Source organism: Mesitornis unicolor, unplaced genomic scaffold (genome assembly GCF_000695765.1).
Source record: "Mesitornis unicolor isolate BGI_N332 unplaced genomic scaffold, ASM69576v1 scaffold2322, whole genome shotgun sequence".
NCBI lineage: Eukaryota > Metazoa > Chordata > Aves > Mesitornithiformes > Mesitornithidae > Mesitornis > Mesitornis unicolor.
Window position 1 is genome coordinate 22730 of NW_010167097.1, and position 19738 is coordinate 42467.

Here is a 19738-nt window from a genome sequence, read left to right on the forward strand (position 1 = left end):
TTTAACCAACATTGCCTACAAATCGTATCACCTAGAATTGGAAAAAAGTATCCACAGACTTAATACAAAAGACAGGTTCTCAGGACTTATTTCCATCTTCTTGTAGCTGGGAAATGGAGACCTTTGTCAGCTTTGCTTCTCAAGAAATAATCCCATACTAAAGACCCATATTGCAGTGCCTGTTCAGAATACGGCCAGTGAATGTTTTCCTAGTTAACAGACAGAGGCTAAGCCAGAGTTTTGTGGTTTTTCCTTTTCTTTATTTCTAAGAAAGAAGCAGAAAGCTGAGCTGATAACTTAGGAAAAAATCAGCACTCCCTCTCCATCAGTGGTTTTGGGGCAGAGCTGAACTCCGGCTCTCCTTACACTCTGTGAAACATCAGGCTTTAAAATTTGAGCCTGTATCCAGTGGCAGGCAGACAGAAGGGTGGGACTTTAGGCTTCCCGGGCCTGTCTCTTTGTCTTGGCTGACTTGTGCTGGCTATTGAGCATGGGCTGTGTTGGCAGAGCAGGGTCTTGGAGAAGCTTTTCAAGATGCGTCTAGAATAGTGCATCCTGAATGTTTTGATACCCAAGGGTTACCCTGCAGAGAGGGTAATGATGATCTGAGCCAGATCATCAATAGTTCAATATCATGTTCAGACCACTACTTGAAATGATCCATGTTTTGTGTAATGGCAGCTGGCCCTGGGCCAACCTGCCAAGTGTCGAGTCCCTCCAGCTTTTCTTGGAGCAGGGCTGACCGTGTAATGTGGGTTGGCTTCCGAGTGAACTTGGAGGCTGTGTAGCAGTTGAACTACATGTCTCCTGCTGGCTCTTACCTTTCCCACCTTTTTTCTGCAATTAGAATTAGCTGGAAAGCAGAGGCCGGGAGGAGGAATTAATGAAATGAGAATATGCACGTTCTTAATGAATTAGATTCAAAATAATTAATTGTCTAATTACATGAACTTGCTAATTCCCCATTACTGGAACTACCTTCCCCTGGTGGCATCTTTGGTAACTGATTTCTTTATTAAAATGGAGATGTTGGTCTATGCCTCCCCTAAAGTCACAGCAAACCCATACCACAACATGCCTGACAGCTGATGCCTTACTGAGCATCATTACATAGAGGGAACTCTGATTTGGGCACTCTCTGAAAGAGCGTGAGCTGAAAATATGTTTATTTCCTACCTCCTGGTAGAGCAGGGCAGAACTATTTTTCAAGAAACCTTCTTGAAAATTATGCCAAGGAAACCTGGGGAATGGGTCTAGTCTTATCCCAAATGAATTCCTGGAAGACAAGTGTCCTTGGCTGCTTGTGAGGAAATCAGCAGTGAATTGCCAAGCTCTGAGATGCTGAAATTTATATGAAGAGGATATTAATATTTTGTGACACATAGTTATTTTCTTGGGCTAAGGCCTACATTGATACGAATGGATGTTTCATGGCTTCAGTCTATTGTATTGTATGCTTCACATTGACCTCTCCTCTACCGATGTGTCACCTTGTTAGCCCTGCTTCAAGACTCACACATGCAGAATCACACACAGAATCGCTCGGTTGGAAAAGCCCTCTGAGATCATCACGTCCAACCGTTCCTGTCTACCCACTAAACCATATCCTTAAGCCCCTCATCTACCCGCTTTTTAAACACATCCAGGGATGGTGACTCCACCACCTCCCTGGGCAGCCTGTTCCAGCTTCTGACGACCCTCTCAGTAAAGAACTTCCTCCTTATCTCTGACCTGAACCTCCCTTGGCACAGCTTGGTGCCGTTTCCCCTTGTTCTCTCCCCCATCACCTGGGAGAAGAGACCAGCACCCACCTCTCCACAACCTCCCTTGAGGCAGTTGTAGGTGGTGAGGAGGTCTCCCCTCAGCCTTCTCTTCTCCAGGCTAAACAAGCCCAGTTCCCTCAGCCGCTCCTCATCAGGCTTGTTCTCCAGAGCCCTCCCCATCCTTGTGGCTCTGCTCTGAACACGCTCCAGAATCTCCACATCCTTCTTATAGTGAGGGGCCCAGAACTGAACACAGCACTCGAGGTGCGGCCTCACCAGTGCCAAGTACAGGGGCACTCTCTAGATGCCTCCAGGCTGTGACTTCCTAGTGTTTCACAGCACTTGGCACACTGACTCTCATAAGTACCATTAGCCTGCTAGCGAAAGGAGTGAAGCACAGAGCTCAGGGGGGATGTGCACCTCCGTTCTGGGACTCTAAACACACAGAGGTGTCTTGGTGCCTGTGACTCGGCCATGGTTTCACAGCTTCTCCACAGCAGAGCAACCAGGTTTGCAAAGTATCAGGCTAACATCCCGAGGGCTGATACTGACCACCTATTAGTTAAATACTGTTAATGGGTTGAAGCAATATGCAAGTGATAACCCAGTAGTAACTGAGTACCACCATAATGGTGGTGATGCTGAATGTTTCATCCAAGCAAGACTAAACATCAAGGATAGAATGTCAATTCCAGTATCAGTGGTGTTGACTTAGATCTTCCCAAGAGAAAAATAAAGGGGATAGAAACAGAACACTACTCCCAAAGCGAAACTATGAGCATAGGTGGTTTATGGGCAGTCAGGTAGAATATGTGTATGCAGAAAAATACTTCTTGTACCTCCCATCCAGGTTATACTGCCAGTTCTGGTGTATCTGCAGCCAGCCCCACCAAGTTGCACTGGGGACTCTGATGCCCGTATGATTCATTTGTGTGTGTCCATGATACAAAGCGTGAAGAGTTTGTGCTGCTCTGCAGCTGCCTGGCTATGAGTAGGGGAGTTTGCATCCTTTCCTTTCAGCCCGCTGAAGGAGAGAGGTATTGAAGAAACTGCTCCTCCTGCAAAGGCTCAAGCTCAGCTTCGACAATTCATCACGGTGCAAGGTGCAGTCCTTTGCCTGTGTACAGCACAGCTTTCCTTTCAAATAAAATCCCTGTATAAGATTTGTTGGTTCAGCTTTCGTGGCACAATTAATTCCCCTGTCTCTGCTTTGGAGTTGTAGCAGAGACCAAAGCAAAGCCTGAAATGACATTGTGCCATTGAAGTCAATTGAGTATCTGTGTGGTTAACGTCACCATAAACAAGTGATAACCAGAATCCTCAGATGACGTTTAAAGTTTAAGGCTGTTGTATGGCGTTTCCAAGTCTGCACGCTGTCTAATGCCCCCTCTGAGCACAATTACTATATAAACTGAACTGAATGTATTGAATAAATATGCTAACTTCACCTTCTCTTTCTATAGTTATAACAGTGAATTTTTTAGTAGATTTGAGATTATGTTACTTGAGAAGATGCTATTTCTCTCTTAACTGGCTCTCCAGGCACTCTTCAGTTGTTCAGGAAGATATATATATGGATCGCATTAGAAAAGAGTTTATACCTAGGTCTGAAGAAACTGAAGTGTTAAAGCTTGCTGATGTGTATATTCTGACAGCTGCAGACTGCCTGCTTGGCATTCAGGAGAAGACACAGGAATCGAATTTTTGTGCTTGTTAGCACAGAAGATTGTAACTTTGCAATCTGGGCAACAAACTATGTACTAGAAAATTCCTTCCTGTTCAGATCAATTATTTAGCAGAATCCATACCAGTTTGCCTGTGTGCCTATGTGTGAAATCAAGTGTTTTTCCACTTTCCTGTTTTGATGATATGAAAACTAGCAACTGAATCAGGAGTAATGTACTTTGTGGGACTGGATGGTTTGAGAGTCTTGCAAATGGTGTTCAGGCTCACAAAGCTTCACCTATTCATGAATATATTTATGTTTGGTTTTTTTTCCCAGAAGGCGTAATCATGATACGGCTTCTTCCATGATGCCTTAAGATATGGATGCCCATACTTGTTTTTAACCTAAAAAACAATCCTTCCTGTAAGTAGCCCATACAGCTGAAAGGGCAAAACTGGGCCAAAAGATGCTATTCGTGCCAGCTGAGCCTCTGTTCCAATTCAGTTGTAGGTGGTGGGCAGCCTGTAAAGGCCATTACTCAAAAGAGTGGGAATGGAGGGCATCAAATAGGATGTTTTCTCAGCACAGGTCACATAGCTTCCATCAAGCACACTGAATCTTCATATAGATGCTTAAACGGTTAGGTTTACGTCACCAAAGTGCTATAGTTTTCCCTCGGACGCCTGAACTGGCAGGATGATTTCATGATCTGCCAGAACTGGAAAAACCTCTGCCTGCCTTCATTTCCCAAATGGTTTTCCTGCATGTTTTTCTTTTTCTGCGGAGAAGCATCTTTCAATTTTCGAGGCCAGCTGGAAATGTGATGCTGCTCGGTACTTCCTTATTGAGTAGAGCTAAGTGCTTGGATGTTGTGCCATCATTTTTTCTCTCTGGAAGTGCCTGAGTTCTATCTAGAGATACATCTGTAGAATTCATATAAATATCTTTGTTCAGAATTTTTAAGTTTTGTAACTGGAGGATATATCTCGTATGGAAACAAGTTTATTGTAGCGCATGGTTTCCTGATGTTTAACAAAGAGTTAATCAAAATTAGCTGCTCAATGTGAATGTGAAATGCTTAAGGATAGAGAAAGATCTAGCCAAGGACTTTTCAGTGTACTGAAATGTGTTTTGTCTTTTAGATTAACTAAACTACCATCTCCAGTACCTCTGGACATAATTTGGCATCGCTGCTAGGTTTTGGGCTTGTTCTTTGCCTGAAAGAGCTCTGAACAGAATAAGCACTGAGTACTGAAATACCCTTTCATTTCATCTGAATGTGCTACCCTCTAGCCTGAGCTATAATAGATTTGAGAAGTAGTGAAGCATTCATTGCTGTATCCAGACTGATATTTAGTTTAATAATGGCAATTAAACATTGCACTTTTTTCACAAGAATGTACCTTGCAATTAATAAGCTGCAGTTTAATTAAATTGCAGGGAGGGAGGGGAAAATAGTGTCCTCTATCATATCTTTTCCTTTAATTAGAATGTGTTCCAGTCAGCAAGTTGACAGGAATATTTAAGTCAAGACAGGGATTTATTAAAATCTTCAATGAATACTACGGACCATCATGAAAATAGTTAACTCATATGGACATATTTAATCAACTCTTCCTTGAAAATCTCTTTGGATAGTCAGTTATAATGTTCTGAAGAGCAATGAGCTTCCTGTGCTTGAACTGATCAAAATTTAGCTTGACACTAGAACTAGACCAGCACAATTCAGAATGCAATTTGCTCTTTCATCTTCAGAACTGATGTGTTGTGTATTGGATCTTTGTCAAGAAAAAAGTACGAATTATACATAAATGACCGTGTGGTGAGTTTTTATATGTATATCAACACACAGAGTAAACTGGCTCACAGCACCAACGCTAGTGTTGTCCTGCAGTATAGTGACTGTACCTGGAGAGCTTTGTGGTAGGAGCCCTGTGTAGTTGCCATTTTTCTGCAGACATTGGAATAAACCCTCCAGTCCCAAAGTCCAGCACCTCTAAAGTGCCCTGAACTCTGTCCCTCTTTACTGGAACCTGGTTTTGTCCCATTTGACACTGGGATTAGCCCACGAGATCCACAGCTCTATTGCTTCAGTGCATAAGGGCCTCTTCAGTAAGATCCAACAAACTCTTTCATGCAGATGCGTGGTTCTTTTATTAAAAGCTGTCTCTTAAGTGTCTTAGACTTGTGGAAAAAAGTTAGGCTTTGAGTTCTGCATGTTGAGGACTTTGAAGAAATTCATCTTTCCGCCTGCCCACCTCAGCTATGCTTGTTATCATCTTTAACCGTGGACATGCAACTGTAATACATGCAGTTATTCAAGAGGACTGTGAGCTGTCGGGTGTATCCTAACTGCTGAAGTGCGGATGATGCATAGTGCACCCCAAATATTAATATTTACAGACCTGGGATGCACTGTGTACAAATCATTCTTTTACCTGTGTCGCCCTTTCCCGTATGTGACATTATAGTAATAAATCTACTTCAGTTTGCTTTTGCCCTTGAATTTGAGCTTAAATTCTGATTGTAAATCTGCTTGCAGAAAACCCCTGGCACCTTCATTTTCCTTACTGCTGTTTCCCATGCATCTCATATCTTTTGAAGTACTTCCAGCATTTTACTTTTCTTCCTGATCCCCTGATTTTCTTGAAGGAGTTACCTCTGAGGTTGATTCTCTTTTCGTTGTTGTCCTTGCAGTTCCCTTGTGCAGACAGTATATGCTGTTGCTGTATTGTTTGTCGTTGCTTCTCCTCTGCTGTGTGACTGGTAGCAGCAATGTGGGAGTGAGTAGGATGCTGGCTCCATCACCAATGTCCAGCTTGCTTACTAGTGGAATATTTTTGGATTCACATAAGGGAGGAGGCTTGAAGGAGGCTGATTATCTCAGGCTACTGCTTAGCTTTAATGTCTTAAGTAGTTTGTCACGTGCACCTGTATTGCAGCTCTTCAGGTGCTTTGTTGGTCAGACCTTCATGTCTCTGTGAAAGTCAGCCTACCTCTGCTGTGCCCAGAAGCAGAATTCAGGAAGTGGTGCCACTAGAGGAGCAATTAAACCATAATTCATAAGTCGGAAGCAGTCTGGTAAGCTCTGGAGAGCTGACCCCTGTTCTGAGTGTAAGTTACGTGAAACTGCTGTCATGCATCTCATAGTTGAAGCTGTGCTGGCAGAAGAAAACCATCCCCCTTTTCAAAGAGCCCGCCAACAGTTCTGCCTTCCATGTATTTAGAACTACAGCATGAACTGCTTTCTTAGTTTTTGTTGTCTTAAATGATGCATGACAGACTTGATACTACTTTTTTAGAAAGTCTAACTTCAGACATCGGCTTATAAAGTGACATTTTGTTCTTAGTTTCTGTTTCATTGCAAGGCATTAATTTCTGAGAGGTTTGCTACTTGGTCCAGGTTTCCAAATATTTTTGGGATGCTGTGATTTGAGACTATGATGTATCTAAAATAGCTAGTTTTCTACTATTTCATAATTCATTATGGTATATCTGAAATATGGTAGTTTCATAATTCCTTCATGAATTTGTTACTCTGATCTCCTAGTAGTAACCTTATTTCTGTGGCACTGTCTTTTGCAGAATAATTATGCAAATAACTAATTAAATTAAATTTTTCAAGCTGGTGGGAGTACAGGAATGCAAATTACATATGACAAAATAAAAAATTAAGTGCAAGTAATGCATACACAGTACAATGAAGACGAGTTGCTAGTAAAGGGTCAACAAAAAATGTTTAAAGGTATTTCTTCATACAACAGATCAGTAAATGAAAGAAATGTAGGCTTATTTAGAAAACTCTGTGCATGTATTCATTGCTTGAGGCTACTTAAAACTAAGAAATCCAGAACAGCGTAAACAGCAGTAAGAAAACATGGTTTCATGTAACAGGCAAAGGAACAGTAATTCTTACGTTGAGAGTGCAAAAATAAGAGCATAGTTTAATATTCCCCTAGAACATGAGAAAAAAATGGACCAAACAGATTAGTCCTGACAGTTCTGGCAAGTGCTGTGCTGGCAGTGAGGTCTGGGCAGCAGGTTGGAGTAGATGACATCTGGTATTCCTTCCACCTAACGCTTCTGTAAAACCATGAAGTGCCTGGCAACACCAGTATGGTTTTAGTGAAAACCCCCAATAAGCAGCTCCCTGTCCTCTTGCTGTGACTCGTCAAGAGATGTTTCATCAGGGAGAGGACCGTGAGAGTAGTAGCATGTGTGGCGCTGAATGGTTTTACTGGTTTTATCTCAGATGTTTTTTCTTTAACAATCTTTTACCAATAAGGCTGGAATATGCAAAAGACCTGGTCAGAAGAAGCATCTTAGCAGTTATCAGCAAGTCGACGTGCCTTGGAAACATAAGATACTTGTCATTGTAGAAACTGTAAATAATAAATGCATTTATGTCAAATAACCAGGTATGATTGATGTTAAGCAAGTTTAATTTTGTTTTTAACCTATGATTCATCCTGCATCATTTTTTGGTGATGTAAACTTAGGATCTTCAAAGTCTTGGGGGGATCCTACCTGTTCATTGTCATTCTCATGTTCTTAATTGAATATGAATCTGGAAAAACAAAGCCCATTAGATAAAAAGCCTGAGAGCAGAGGTTCTGCATGGTTTATCATCACTTTTATTAAAACTGAATATGAAGCTGTGACAAGCTGATGCTGATGGGAAATATAGAATATGGGGGAAAATCCACCTGTGATGAGAAAATCACTGCAGCCTGACTTGTTAGCTGTGGCTTTTAGCTTTATACCTCTTAACTACTTCCAGAACCTGAACAGTAATCACCAGTGCCACAAGTGAGGGATCGCGTCTCCTCTTTCTTGTGGCAGAAATCCAGTAAGCAAGAGACTTCCACTGCAAAGCACATGTCTTCTGGTGGTTGGATTGTGGTTTTTAACAGCTTTTTGGCTGCTCTTTACTGCCATCAGTTACACGTATTTGCTGATGAGAAGAGTGCTCGCCTCTGAGTGTGGATTCCAGGGGAAATGCTCAGCTGGATGTGGGGCTCAGCACAGGCTGGCTGCATGGATGGTCTGGTGTAGTGCCATTTTTCCTGTCTGGGGAATGAACCTCCAGTATAATTAAAACATCAGGGTTTCTATTTTTGTGCACAGTTTCAGGTTGTACGTAGCCCCATCTCTGTCCCTCCCAGATCTGTTCTTCTCGTTACATCCCCTTATTCAGTGTTCCTTATTTCAGACTTAAAATACCCTCTTGTGCTGTTTCTTCTTTCTCACTTCCTCTCCCCTACTCTTTTCCTCACAGCTTGTGTCCTCCTTAAGTTTCACTGCCTACTTAAAAGTAGGCCAAAGAGAAAAGTCCTGCAGCCTTTCCCTACCTTCCCTCCTAGGGAAGCTGAGGTTATTAAGCAGTTGCTAGCAGTTCATTCAGCCCTAACAGCACTGAAAAGAGAGCAAAGGTGGTGCTGGAGAACTTCCTTGGGTCAATCCTGAGAGCAGCCATTGCACTCTACAAGTCTGATCTGTGATCTCGGGGGAGGCCACTGGTTTTGGTTTTGCTGCTGTGGTTTGTGCAACTGTTGGTTTACACATAAAAGTCTAGAGAAATAGGTGAAAACCAGTTGAATAAAAGGAAAAAGTGCAATAGGGCCTGATTTCCCGTTGATGGTATTTAATACTTAGGAGAGGTTCTTATTACACTTTCATGAATTATATATTGCCTCAATTGTATACAACCGAATTTCAAACTGTGTGTGTGCAAACTGTGGTTTCGGTTCGTCCTTCAAGGTTACATGGTCTCTTCATTGCTGCCTGGTCGTATCACAATTTGTAGCTTGATAGGAGGCTTGCTTTAACTTTGACCTGTGTGCATCCTAAACGTTCCATAGCTTTTGCCATGATGAGGTCCAGACTAAAGCCAAGTCCTCCATTCAGCAGTTTGTGGTAACTTCAAAGCAAGATATGTTTGTGCCTCCAGCTGGGCTAGAAAAAGACAGCCAATCCAATGATGTACTGGATTTCTGGAGTCTTTCAAAGGTATTCCTGCATTTTGCTAATGGGCTCATAGGAGGCTGGGAATCACCAGCTCAGGACACTCCTCTTAAAGCAGAAAAATGTATGGGATCCTCCTGCTTCTCTGCATGAATTGTCCATGAGTCCTCAAACCCAACAACACTGTACCATTGCCAGCAAGGTGGGAGATGCTGATAGAACAGAGTGGCTCCCTTACACGAATCAGAAGAATTTAACTAAGGGGGATTTTCTTAATGGAATTAAAGCTGGTTCTGTCATAGCAGGACAGTTCGTGTTGTGTCAGGACAAGGGTTCGTTTGCCAGTTACTTGCTGCCTGCACTTGCACAGCGAGGAAATGGCAGACTGAGGAGCTGAGCTCCTTATTCCCAGCTCTCTGTGCAGCACTAATAGGAAAGCATCCAAATTTCTGTATTACCCAAACCAACTAATGAGACATTTGTGGTTCACCTGTCATTTTACAGAATGTATCTCCAGTGACAAAAACATTAACTGGTAATTAGCCAGGACTTTCAAAAACACTCCTAGCTGATGAATAACTGCTGGGAAACAAAAGAGTGCTATGAAGCCAAACTAATTTGCAGGCAGAGAGGTCAGGGTGGACTTGTAGTGATGCAAATGGGAAGGGACCTGAGCTCACTGTCACCAAAGTTAGTTTAACTGGAGACCACCTACAACTACCTCAAGGGAGGTTGTAGAGAGGTGGGTGCTGGTCTCTTCTCCCAGGTGATGGGGGATAGAACAAGGGGAAACGGCACCAAGCTGTGCCAAGGGAGGTTCAGGTCAGAGATAAGGAGGAAGTTCTTTACTGAGAGGGTCGTCAGAGGCTGGAACAGGCTGCCCAGGGAGGTGGTGGAGTCACCATCCCTGGATGTGTTTAAAGAGCGGGTAGACGAGGTACTTAGGGATATGGTTTAGGGGGTAGACAGGAGCAGTTGGACGTGATGATCTCAGAGGTCTTTTCCAACCGAGCGATTCTGTGATTCTTTGATACTTTGATGGTTTAGGGCCTCAACTAATTACTTAAATATCAGATTTGCTAATTTACTGATATCATAATTTTTTTTAATTGTACTCAGCGGTTATCAATCAGTGATTTTCTTTTCACGCAATTTGCAGATGACACAAATTACTTAGGGCTAGCCAGATCCAGAGAAATCTGAGGACCGCCAAAGGGGCTTAACCACCTGCGGTGAACAGGGCAGATGAATGTCTGTTGACCAAAGCAAGCTGACAGAAAGCTGCAACTTAAGCAGTGAATATTATTGCTTGAGACTGGGTAAGTTAAAATAACTCATGAGAAAGGCCTAGTTTTAATTTTGGTTTGCTTAAAATCAAAACAGCAATAAAACCCATGAACTTATGCCCGCACAAAAAAAATCATATTGGATAAATATGTATGGAATAGTGATTTCATACTTTGATGCTGTAGCCACCTGCAATACTGCAAATGATCTCATTATGCCATTTCTAAAATACTACAGAAGTGGAAATGCTTCAGAGATCTGCAATGAAAATAAATTTATGGACAGTAGTTCAGGTTTGCAAAGTATCAGAAGATCCATAAAAAGAGGTGTCCTAGAGATACTTGAAATAATGAACAATACAAGAAGAATCAATCAGATGTTCCTCTTTATTCTTTATCATAACACAACAGCAAAGGATTATTCAATCAGAATAAAAAAAATTATTATTTAGGGTCTTATACTGGGCTAATCATAGAATATCACTGGGGGTTTTCTTAACTGTGTGGGTAATGAGTACATGTCATGCTGCATTTGTTTTGACACAAAGCGAGGAGACAAGTCCTCTTTGAGAGGATAAATGCGTTCCAGATAGCTTGGTCACTGGGAGAAGCTTCTGCTGTGGGGAACAGTATTCTTAATTTTGCAGTGATTTTTGCACCTTCACATCATGTATTTTTCTCCCAACCACTTTTTGGAGCTGATTATAGATTATATAAATCATAGATACAATTCATCATAACAATTCTTTTATTACCAGAAAATCCTTTTTATTACATGTTATTTTGATTGATCTTTATAAAGTTTCTACTTATGCTCCCAGAGGGCACGCATTGTGCATACCCAGCGTAAACCTTTTTCACAGATAATTGAGGCATTCCACCTGTTTGGCTGCATGCAAGAGGCATGTGCGCTAGGCATTAGCAAGAACATCTGTCTCTGTTATCAAGACAACCGGTATTTTAAACATTTGGCTGTTTACATTCCTTTTTTTGTTTTAGGATTTTAGAGAAATAAAGCTTATTGCTTCACTGGTGAGCTTAACCTTGTCTGTATATAACTAGAAAAATGTTCTACAAAATATCTTGTGCAGTGGTTATGGTAGAAACCCAGGCACTTCAGTTTGTGCTATTTATTTTATGTGTGATTATAGTTAAAATAATTTAGTCCCTTGAGCTACCCTCTCTGAGAATAACAGTACGTACGTATTTTGCAGGAGATTTATGCATGCTTGGGAAGCATTGATCCAAAACCTGCTGCAGATCTGCAGAATGCTTTTTCAGGCTGTAGAATATTCTGTGGAACTCAAATATTTTGAATCCCACTATTTGGCATTGGTTTGGGTTTTTCCTTCGTGCTCCAGGAGTGAGTCAAATGGCATACCTAATAAACTCTTGATTAATAGTTCTGCCTCTTGTTAAGAGTTGATGATCCTCTATTTCTGTGCAGATATCTTCTGGAGAACTAAACTGAGGAGACTTTCTTTGGTTCACCTTTCTCTCATTAGCTCAATACTAGAGTAAAGAGTAAGTGTTGCATGGGCCAAGCTGGGAGGGTAGGCTTTTAAGCCATAAGACATCCATAGCTCTCTCTCCAGTCAGTCCATCCTGATGATTTGAATGTTTAAATAACAGCAGAAAGCTGACTAGTTAATATAGTTGTATGCTGTAATAGTAGATCAGTATGTGGCTTCCAAGCGGGATGGCTGGATGTATCCATGATGGAGGGCCCTGGTGCTTTGTCTGTCAGGCAGCTAGCAGCAATTTCCATAAAAAGTTAGCACAGCATGATGCCAACACAGCCCTAGCATAAGGAATCCTGGTTCTTGGGCCAGTAACGAGGAAGTGAAGAATGAGCCAAATGGCTGGAAGGAGGGAAGCTTTGGAAAATGAGGGAGAAGCAGCAGCATCCAGGAAGAACTGCTGGCTTCAGAGTGATCCCAGACCAGCCTGAAGGTCCTGAATGGAAAAATTCTCCTTCAGCATTCAAGCCTGTTTGAAAACTGAGTCAACCACACAAGTATCATGATTTGGCTTTGACAGCATTACTTGCACTGTCTAAGGGACATGACCTTTTGGCATGTGTTTGGTCTTCATGCAATGAGGGCTCAAGGGCCTGAAATAAAATGTTCTTTTGCAGTTGCTTGTATCAGGAACACCTTAAGAATGAAAAATGTCAGACTTGGCAATTTTACAGTAACACAAACAATGGAACAACCAGTTTTTCATGCCCTTCCCCATGCTTCTTGCTAAGGTGCTGCTGCAGGGCTTTAGAAGACACAGGGGTGGGACATTATGGTGGGAGAACTGTAGAATTGCAAGGCATACCTCCAGGAGGCCAGGCTTTTTGAGTTTCATAGCTTTTCATCTTGGCATTTCTTAGTTTTCCTTTTTTTGCAGTAATTTGTAGATTCAGGAGGTTCATGCAATGCTGGGAAGAAACTCTGTGACTAGATGTATCTGCAAGTAAATAATGTGCCTGGAAACAACTAGGTGACTAAGGTGGGCTCTTTCCTTCTGTGCACTCTTTAAGATCTATTAACTTGGGGGCCTGAGAAAATGGTGCAAAGTCTACCAGGCAGCCAATATGTCTGTCAAACATCTTTTCTGTAGACAGGAAGAAACCTGATTTTTGTGGTCAGTATGCCCAGCCACACTCAATGTGGTGGCTTGGTTTTGTTGGTTGGTTGGTTGAGGATGGGGGTTTTTTTGTGGTAGTAGTGTTGGGGGTTTTTTTAATGGAAACAGGACATGATAAAGAAATTGTCTAAATATTTTGAGGTCTGTTTATTACATGTTTCTCCTTCAAATACTCCTCTCCTTGTCTGGGAGAGATTTGACAGTGCAGTGATTTCAGTTGCTAGATCGTTTTGAAGCTGAATGTGTGAATCTAGGAAATACAAACCATAATGTGGCATCATAGCCAGTCATACAGCCAAGGCAATGAAAACCGACTGTGGCAGATGCTACAGAGTACCAAACAATCCCTTGGTCTAAAGTATTCATCAATAGAAGTGGCTTTGGTATCATGCCTTTGAGCTCTGGATAGGTAGATGCCAATGACAGAGAACCCTCATGAAAAACACGTTTGGCAATGTGATCTCTTCCTTGGCCACTTGCATACAGAAACAAAAAGCTCAAATTCAATTCAAGTGTTGACTTCAATTACTTGTTGACTTGATCACTCAAGTATGTATGAGTACTCTGCACCTCCAACCCAGCTTTAATAAGAGCATCTCTAAGCACTTCAAGTGCATTGCTTGGTTAATGTGGTAACAGAAAATGCCTCTGAGGTTCTGCAGCTGAGGTTATTGTTCAGCAGTAGTTTACAGCAGAGGCAGCATTGGCAGAGGTTGCAGGAGCAGTGTGGTGGAGTGAAACCAGCCTGCCCTTCTCATCTGGAACTGTGGGAAAAGGGACCTGCCGCTTGCCAGGAGTGTGGTGGGAGTGTGGGAACATTGTGGGGAAAACAGCAGCCTCCGAGCCTCATAAAATAGAAGGCATTGGCTCTTTCTGTTCTCCTGAACATCCCACATGGGATACCAGCATCTTCCGCTAATAGCATGCTTGAAAAATCCAGTTTTTACTGGTGTTGCAATCTTGCATCTGCCATCCTGATGAAACACTCAACTTGCTAAGTGTTTTCTCATCTGTGGTGATAATGGAGAAAAGCATAATTGACTTCACTTGAGAGCAACCCGCAGTGCTACCCTGTGCCAGCAGCCTGGTGAAACGTAAGTGTGAACAAGCGTAAAGTGTACCTGCCTTCTGTAGCTGCCTGCACAGGATGCGTGTTCCAGGCCAGCCTTGGTCCACGCTGATGTCTGGGTATGTGTTAAACACCAGCGAAATGCAGTCTTTGCGCCCAGCAGCTAGCCCAGAGGGCTGGAGAGTTGTAGGTTCTGTTGCTTACAGGCAGAATTGCTGTGTAGGTCTTGGACTCTATGTGGGTATGCACAAGTATGAGGGAAGTGCGTTTATGTATCTCCCAGCATGGGGCGGGGTGGCAGTTAAGAAAGGGAAAGACCTTTCCTTTCCTCCCCTACAATGTGCCATATTCTCTTATGCAGTACAGAAAAGACATTCACAAAAAAGCATCTGCATTGGCCAGATTACTGAGAAAATCCCAAATGCAACAATTGGCTGGCATCAAAGCTATCAAAAAAAAAAAGTGTGAGGTATTGCTGAGGTTTGCAGCACAGTGCGAAGTTGTTCAGGGGCAGAGTAAACTCTTGAGAGAATTACCCTGAAGGGAAGGAAAATAAAACCAGAGATTACAGATAAATGCAGAAATTACTTGCATGTTTAAAAAAAAAAAAAGAGGCAAGGGAGGGGAGAGAAGTAGAAACAGGGGGAGAGGTTGAAAAACAGGGAGTGTGAGAAAGAGAGAGAGAGGCAGAGAGGCAAATGTGCTGTGCACTTAGCTGAGCAGCAGGAAGAAAAGCTTCAAACAGAGCATCTCAGCTTTCCATGTCTGCCAGTTGTTTGCAGGAACACCAGTTGGCAACTGTGGTGCCTTAAAGGATGTGGACTAAAGGCGAGTCGGAGGGACTCCAGACTTTAGGGATTGTGGTGGTGGTGTGCTCCTCTCTGAAACTTTTGCACTACCTCGGGCTAATTGACTTGTCAGATGGTAAGAGAACTTCCAAGTTTTCCAGATCCTGTTTACTCTTGTTTAAATCTGTTTCAGGAAAGCCACTGTATGTAGCTGATAGACTGTGGGAAAGGAACCGTTGTCTGTCAGTGCACTGATTCTCAGTGTTGTCTTCATCTTCAGTAAGAATCATGCAGGCTGCAGAGACAGAATGATGCTTTATACTCTATTGAGGAATTTTGTTTGCTTTTGGTATATTACCAGAGCCAGAGAGAATGTGAAGCTGTGATTATTTTTCTCTTTGTGTATTTTTTTTTAATTTTCCTTATTGTTAATTCATTTTCTCTCGAAAGTAAATTAGTACCAACTTGGAAAAAGGGAAGTCTTTCTTGGGATAATGGAAACACAGCTAATAATTAGGTGTGTGATTTAATACAGCTACCTAAAAGAATTCTGTTGTGGCATTTGCAGATAAAAGACATGACGAAATAAATGTGAATAAATCAAAACTTCTCTGCATTTGCTACTTCAGCAAAGTAACCGGAAGCAAAATAGCCTAGGGAGAAATACTGCTGGTTTTTTGTATTGAACAGAAAGATTTGGTCTCTCTTAATCTTACCAATGTAATGAACCTTTTTCCTTAAAGGTTTTCTTGGCTGAGTAAAGCATATGTGTTTTAACAATTAAGTGAGCTTTGGGGATTATATCATCTATTCATAGAGGGATGTAGGAATCACTGAGTTTTGAAAGAAAATAACTTATTGATGAAGCAAATCAGGTATTTAAAAAAAACAACAACAAAGGGACCCCCAAGTCACTAAGTGCTTTCTTGCTTCGATCACTAACTGTGCTAAGTTTATCTAGCAAAGGAAATAGCAATGATAAAATATTAGCATGAACACCTACGTTACTTTATTTAGATACTGTCTTTTAAATATGGGTTAGCTAAGGCTAACAAAGGATTGAAGGAAAGTAGAGGAGATTCATATATTAAATATGTTTTACTGGATAATGTTAAAAGCAAGAAAAAGAGATGGAATTTTAATGGAAAATGTTAAAAGATGGAATTTTAACCTGGCTCCTTTAAAATCAGCGCTGTAACATAATCCTAGAAATCTTCCTGCAGGATTAGGAACAAATATGAAAAATGGTTTAAGTAAGAGTTATTTTGACTAAGACAGGATGTAAATTGGCATCTGTTAATCATTACATGAATGCTGATTACAAAATGAATATCATGGGAGCTTTCAGTTTACTCCTAGAATGTCGCTGGAGTTTAATTATACAATTACAAATAAATTAAGATCTCTGACAATGACTACTGATTTCAAATAACGGCAACAGAAATGCTCACCTTAAAAATAAGCTGTCAAGTCAAATGCTGAGGCAATTGCATTGCTACCTCTTTAACTGCAAGAACATTTTAATGCTGTCTTTCCAAACCTAATAACTGTCATTCCAGTGCCTGCTCTTTTCAAAGCAATTGCTTTCCCCGGAAAAGTCTCCCCAGTGTTTCCCCAGCAAAGGTAAATATGTGACAGGTGAGCCAGTTGTCTGTTCAAAAATGAAATGAGGAAAAGGGAGCAAATATTCCCAACTTGCATTCACAGAGCAGCTCTGGCTGCGTGTTGTTTGTGGTCATCAGTCAATGATCACTCCCATCTGTGCAAGTGTAGGAGGGTGCAGCATTTTCTTTTAACTCTTTGTGAAAGAACACTGTCAAAATGACTGGTAGACACAGAGTTCCTGATTGCTGATGGTTACCTGACAGTGTATGGGAGCCCGATACTATAAACCTTCTTAGCTCTGGATAATTTTTCTTAGAATTCATTTTTTTCTGGCTGCAAAATAGTTTACTTGGAGACATTTATTTGGTACTTGTTAAAGTATATGAGCTTGCGTTTTTTCCCTTCTGACTCTGTACTTGTGCTGAGAATTACTTACATGTGTAAGTAGTGACATGAATGTAAAGCAGGTAGTTGTTAATGTAGTGCAATGCAGATTTGGATCACTTGCAAATCTTTAAAGGTAGCATTAAACTGTTTCTTTGATGTGCTAGGTGGCAGTGATGGGAAAGGTGCAGTAGGTGCTTATATTGCAACATAAGTATTTCTGACCTCTTTATATTCACTAGAAATGATCACTGCTTTTTATTTATAAACATCTAGAAATGTCAGGTGCTGTCTCATGGCTGTGTGAAGTAACACTAAAATAAGACACTGGAATTGGCTACATTATTAGTCCTTTTTAGAACCAGAATTACTCTATCTCCTGTAGATGGAATAGGCTTGCTTTTCAACAGTGTTCTTTTGTTCTCTTTAAAGAAAAGAAAACCTGAGTGCTGATTCTTCATTACTGTAACCCAAGCAGCAGTAATTACGGAGAGGGAAATGGTGTAGACAGTAACTGTGAAAACGTGACATTTTAGAATTTGCTCAAGCTGATCACCTGTTTGCTCAGTTCCACCTTCTCTGTTAGTTATGTTCCACAGCTGAGGTCCTGTTCTTGCTATTGGCTCATTCAGGTGGTTGTTTGGAAGTGACCAAAACCAGAGACATTAGTGACAGTTTTAATCTCTGAGCACAGCCTAAAACTGTTGAGCATTTTTGGATAAAATATTAAATCAATAGGAAAGAATCTTTCTCGGGTTTTGTTGTTGTTGTGTTTTTGGTTTGGTGTTTTCGGGGGTTTTTTTGTTTGTTGGGATTTTTTGTTCCACCTGAACTGCAGGTGGAGCAGGTCTATGTGAAAGGCTCCCCTAAAGCTCAGCCAAAGACAAGGGCTCCAGTAGGGTCAGACCTCTGCCAGTTGCATTGTTTGTGTTTTCTGAATTCTCCATTAAAATGTTCCCATTTGCTTAAAACCGAGGAGGGTGGGGAGCAGGTGAGGATAGTGTCTAGATATAGTTAAGAGGAAAAATTTGCTTAACTAGAAAGAGAGGTTCTGCAAAGCATGGGGCAATTTTTTGTGACCCTAATAGCTACAGAAATGCCCTCTCACTGTTCTGTCTTCTGGGGTTTTGTGTCTGTTGGCCGTGTCCCTGCTGCCATTCTGCGCTGTGACGGAGCTGCTGCAGGCTCGCTGGGTTGGTTCCCAGCTCCTAAGAGCTACATGCAACCACATCCAAAAAGGTGGGTAAGAGCTGAAGACAGGTTTTCTTTAGTGCACCAATGCATCCACAAACACTTGCACGTATTACATATCATCTGGGGAAACATTTGGTGAAACCTTGTACTAACTTATGCTTGGAGACCAAAAACCTTCTCTGAAAAGTGAAAGCAAATTCTGGCTGTGCATTTGTTTTATGAGTTTAGCTTTAACTCACTTTCTTTCCAGATCATCCATCCATCCTCCAGGAACACTTGAAGCATTCATAAATCATATTTCTTCCCATTAGAGGGATCCAGAGCAAATAGGAAATGTACTTTTGGACTAGTTCAGTGTTGATTCAATAATACCTACAGCAGGGTACAAACCCCTGAAAATAAGTAAATATACCGTCAAGTATATTGTCAGGGATTTAGCTTTTTAATGCAGGAAAGTCTGTTTTTCTTAGTTATAGTCACTTATTTTATGACAGAAGATTAGAAGCAGATGCTCAAATACTATTTTTGATTGCATTTACAAATCAGCTATCTGAGATGCTTCAGAGGTTGTTACTGTGTCTATGTAATTCAACAGTATGTAAAAAAAAATACACTGCCAGCTGGTAAATTTCAATTGCCACTGAGAGAAATAATTTTAACATGATTGCTAATGGAGATGGGGTGTTAAAGGCAGTTTCCTGTAAGAAGAGCTTCCAAGTCCTTCTCAGTGCACCTGTGTTTGTGTGATGTGTCCAGTGCATGATGATAGATGGAGAGACAAGATGGCCATTCAGTGTTGTGTCAAGGAACCCTTAGGGTAATCCAGAGCTCAAACCTAGAGGCTTGTTTGTTCCTTTGCTTGACAGCAGCTGAGTTCAAGACAAAAGCAGCAGAATCCTGAAGCAGGAGCTCTGCCTGAGTTCAGATCCTAAATTACCACAAAGAGCTAAGATTTATCATCTGGTAACTGGTCACCTCAAACTGTATTGTTATTGTCTGTGTTACTGTTGCAAGTGCTGGAATAGCCTGAGACAATTCATGCTGATACTGATTTGATTCATGAGGCACTGTATGGTTTTAAGTGATAGTACGAAAAGGTTAAAGCCTCTGAAGAGAGATCGGTTCTGCACATGGGGCAGGTCAGGGTTCCTGCTCTGGCTCCCTGAGCCCAGCTCTGCAGAGGTATCTCTTGCCCAGGTGCTGCAGAGACTAGCTGAACTGCAGTGAAATGTGCATCCTGGCTTGTTCTCATAATTTGATAAGGTATTGATTAATGCAAATGTGGAATAGGGATATTCACAGGTATCGTAAAAGCTCTTGTGAGAGCGTGTCCCATCCTCAAGCTTCAGATGGGAACTTCAAACCCACTCTGGTCAGAGGGA

The 19738-nt window shown here is 41.6% G+C and overlaps 1 protein-coding gene across 2 annotated transcripts in view; it reads left to right on the plus strand.

The window, feature by feature from the left end:
- Window positions 1-15221: 15221 nt before the first annotated feature.
- The window catches only part of KCNIP1 (Kv channel interacting protein 1), a 58767-nt gene continuing 54250 nt past the window's right edge, over window positions 15222-19738 (plus strand). The window contains exon 1 of one of the 2 annotated variants that reach the window (XM_010178565.1): window positions 15222-15309. The gene's annotated coding sequence lies outside the window, so the exon portion shown is untranslated. The remainder of the gene's footprint in view (window positions 15310-19738) is intronic. The other variant, XM_010178564.1, reaches the window with a different exon arrangement.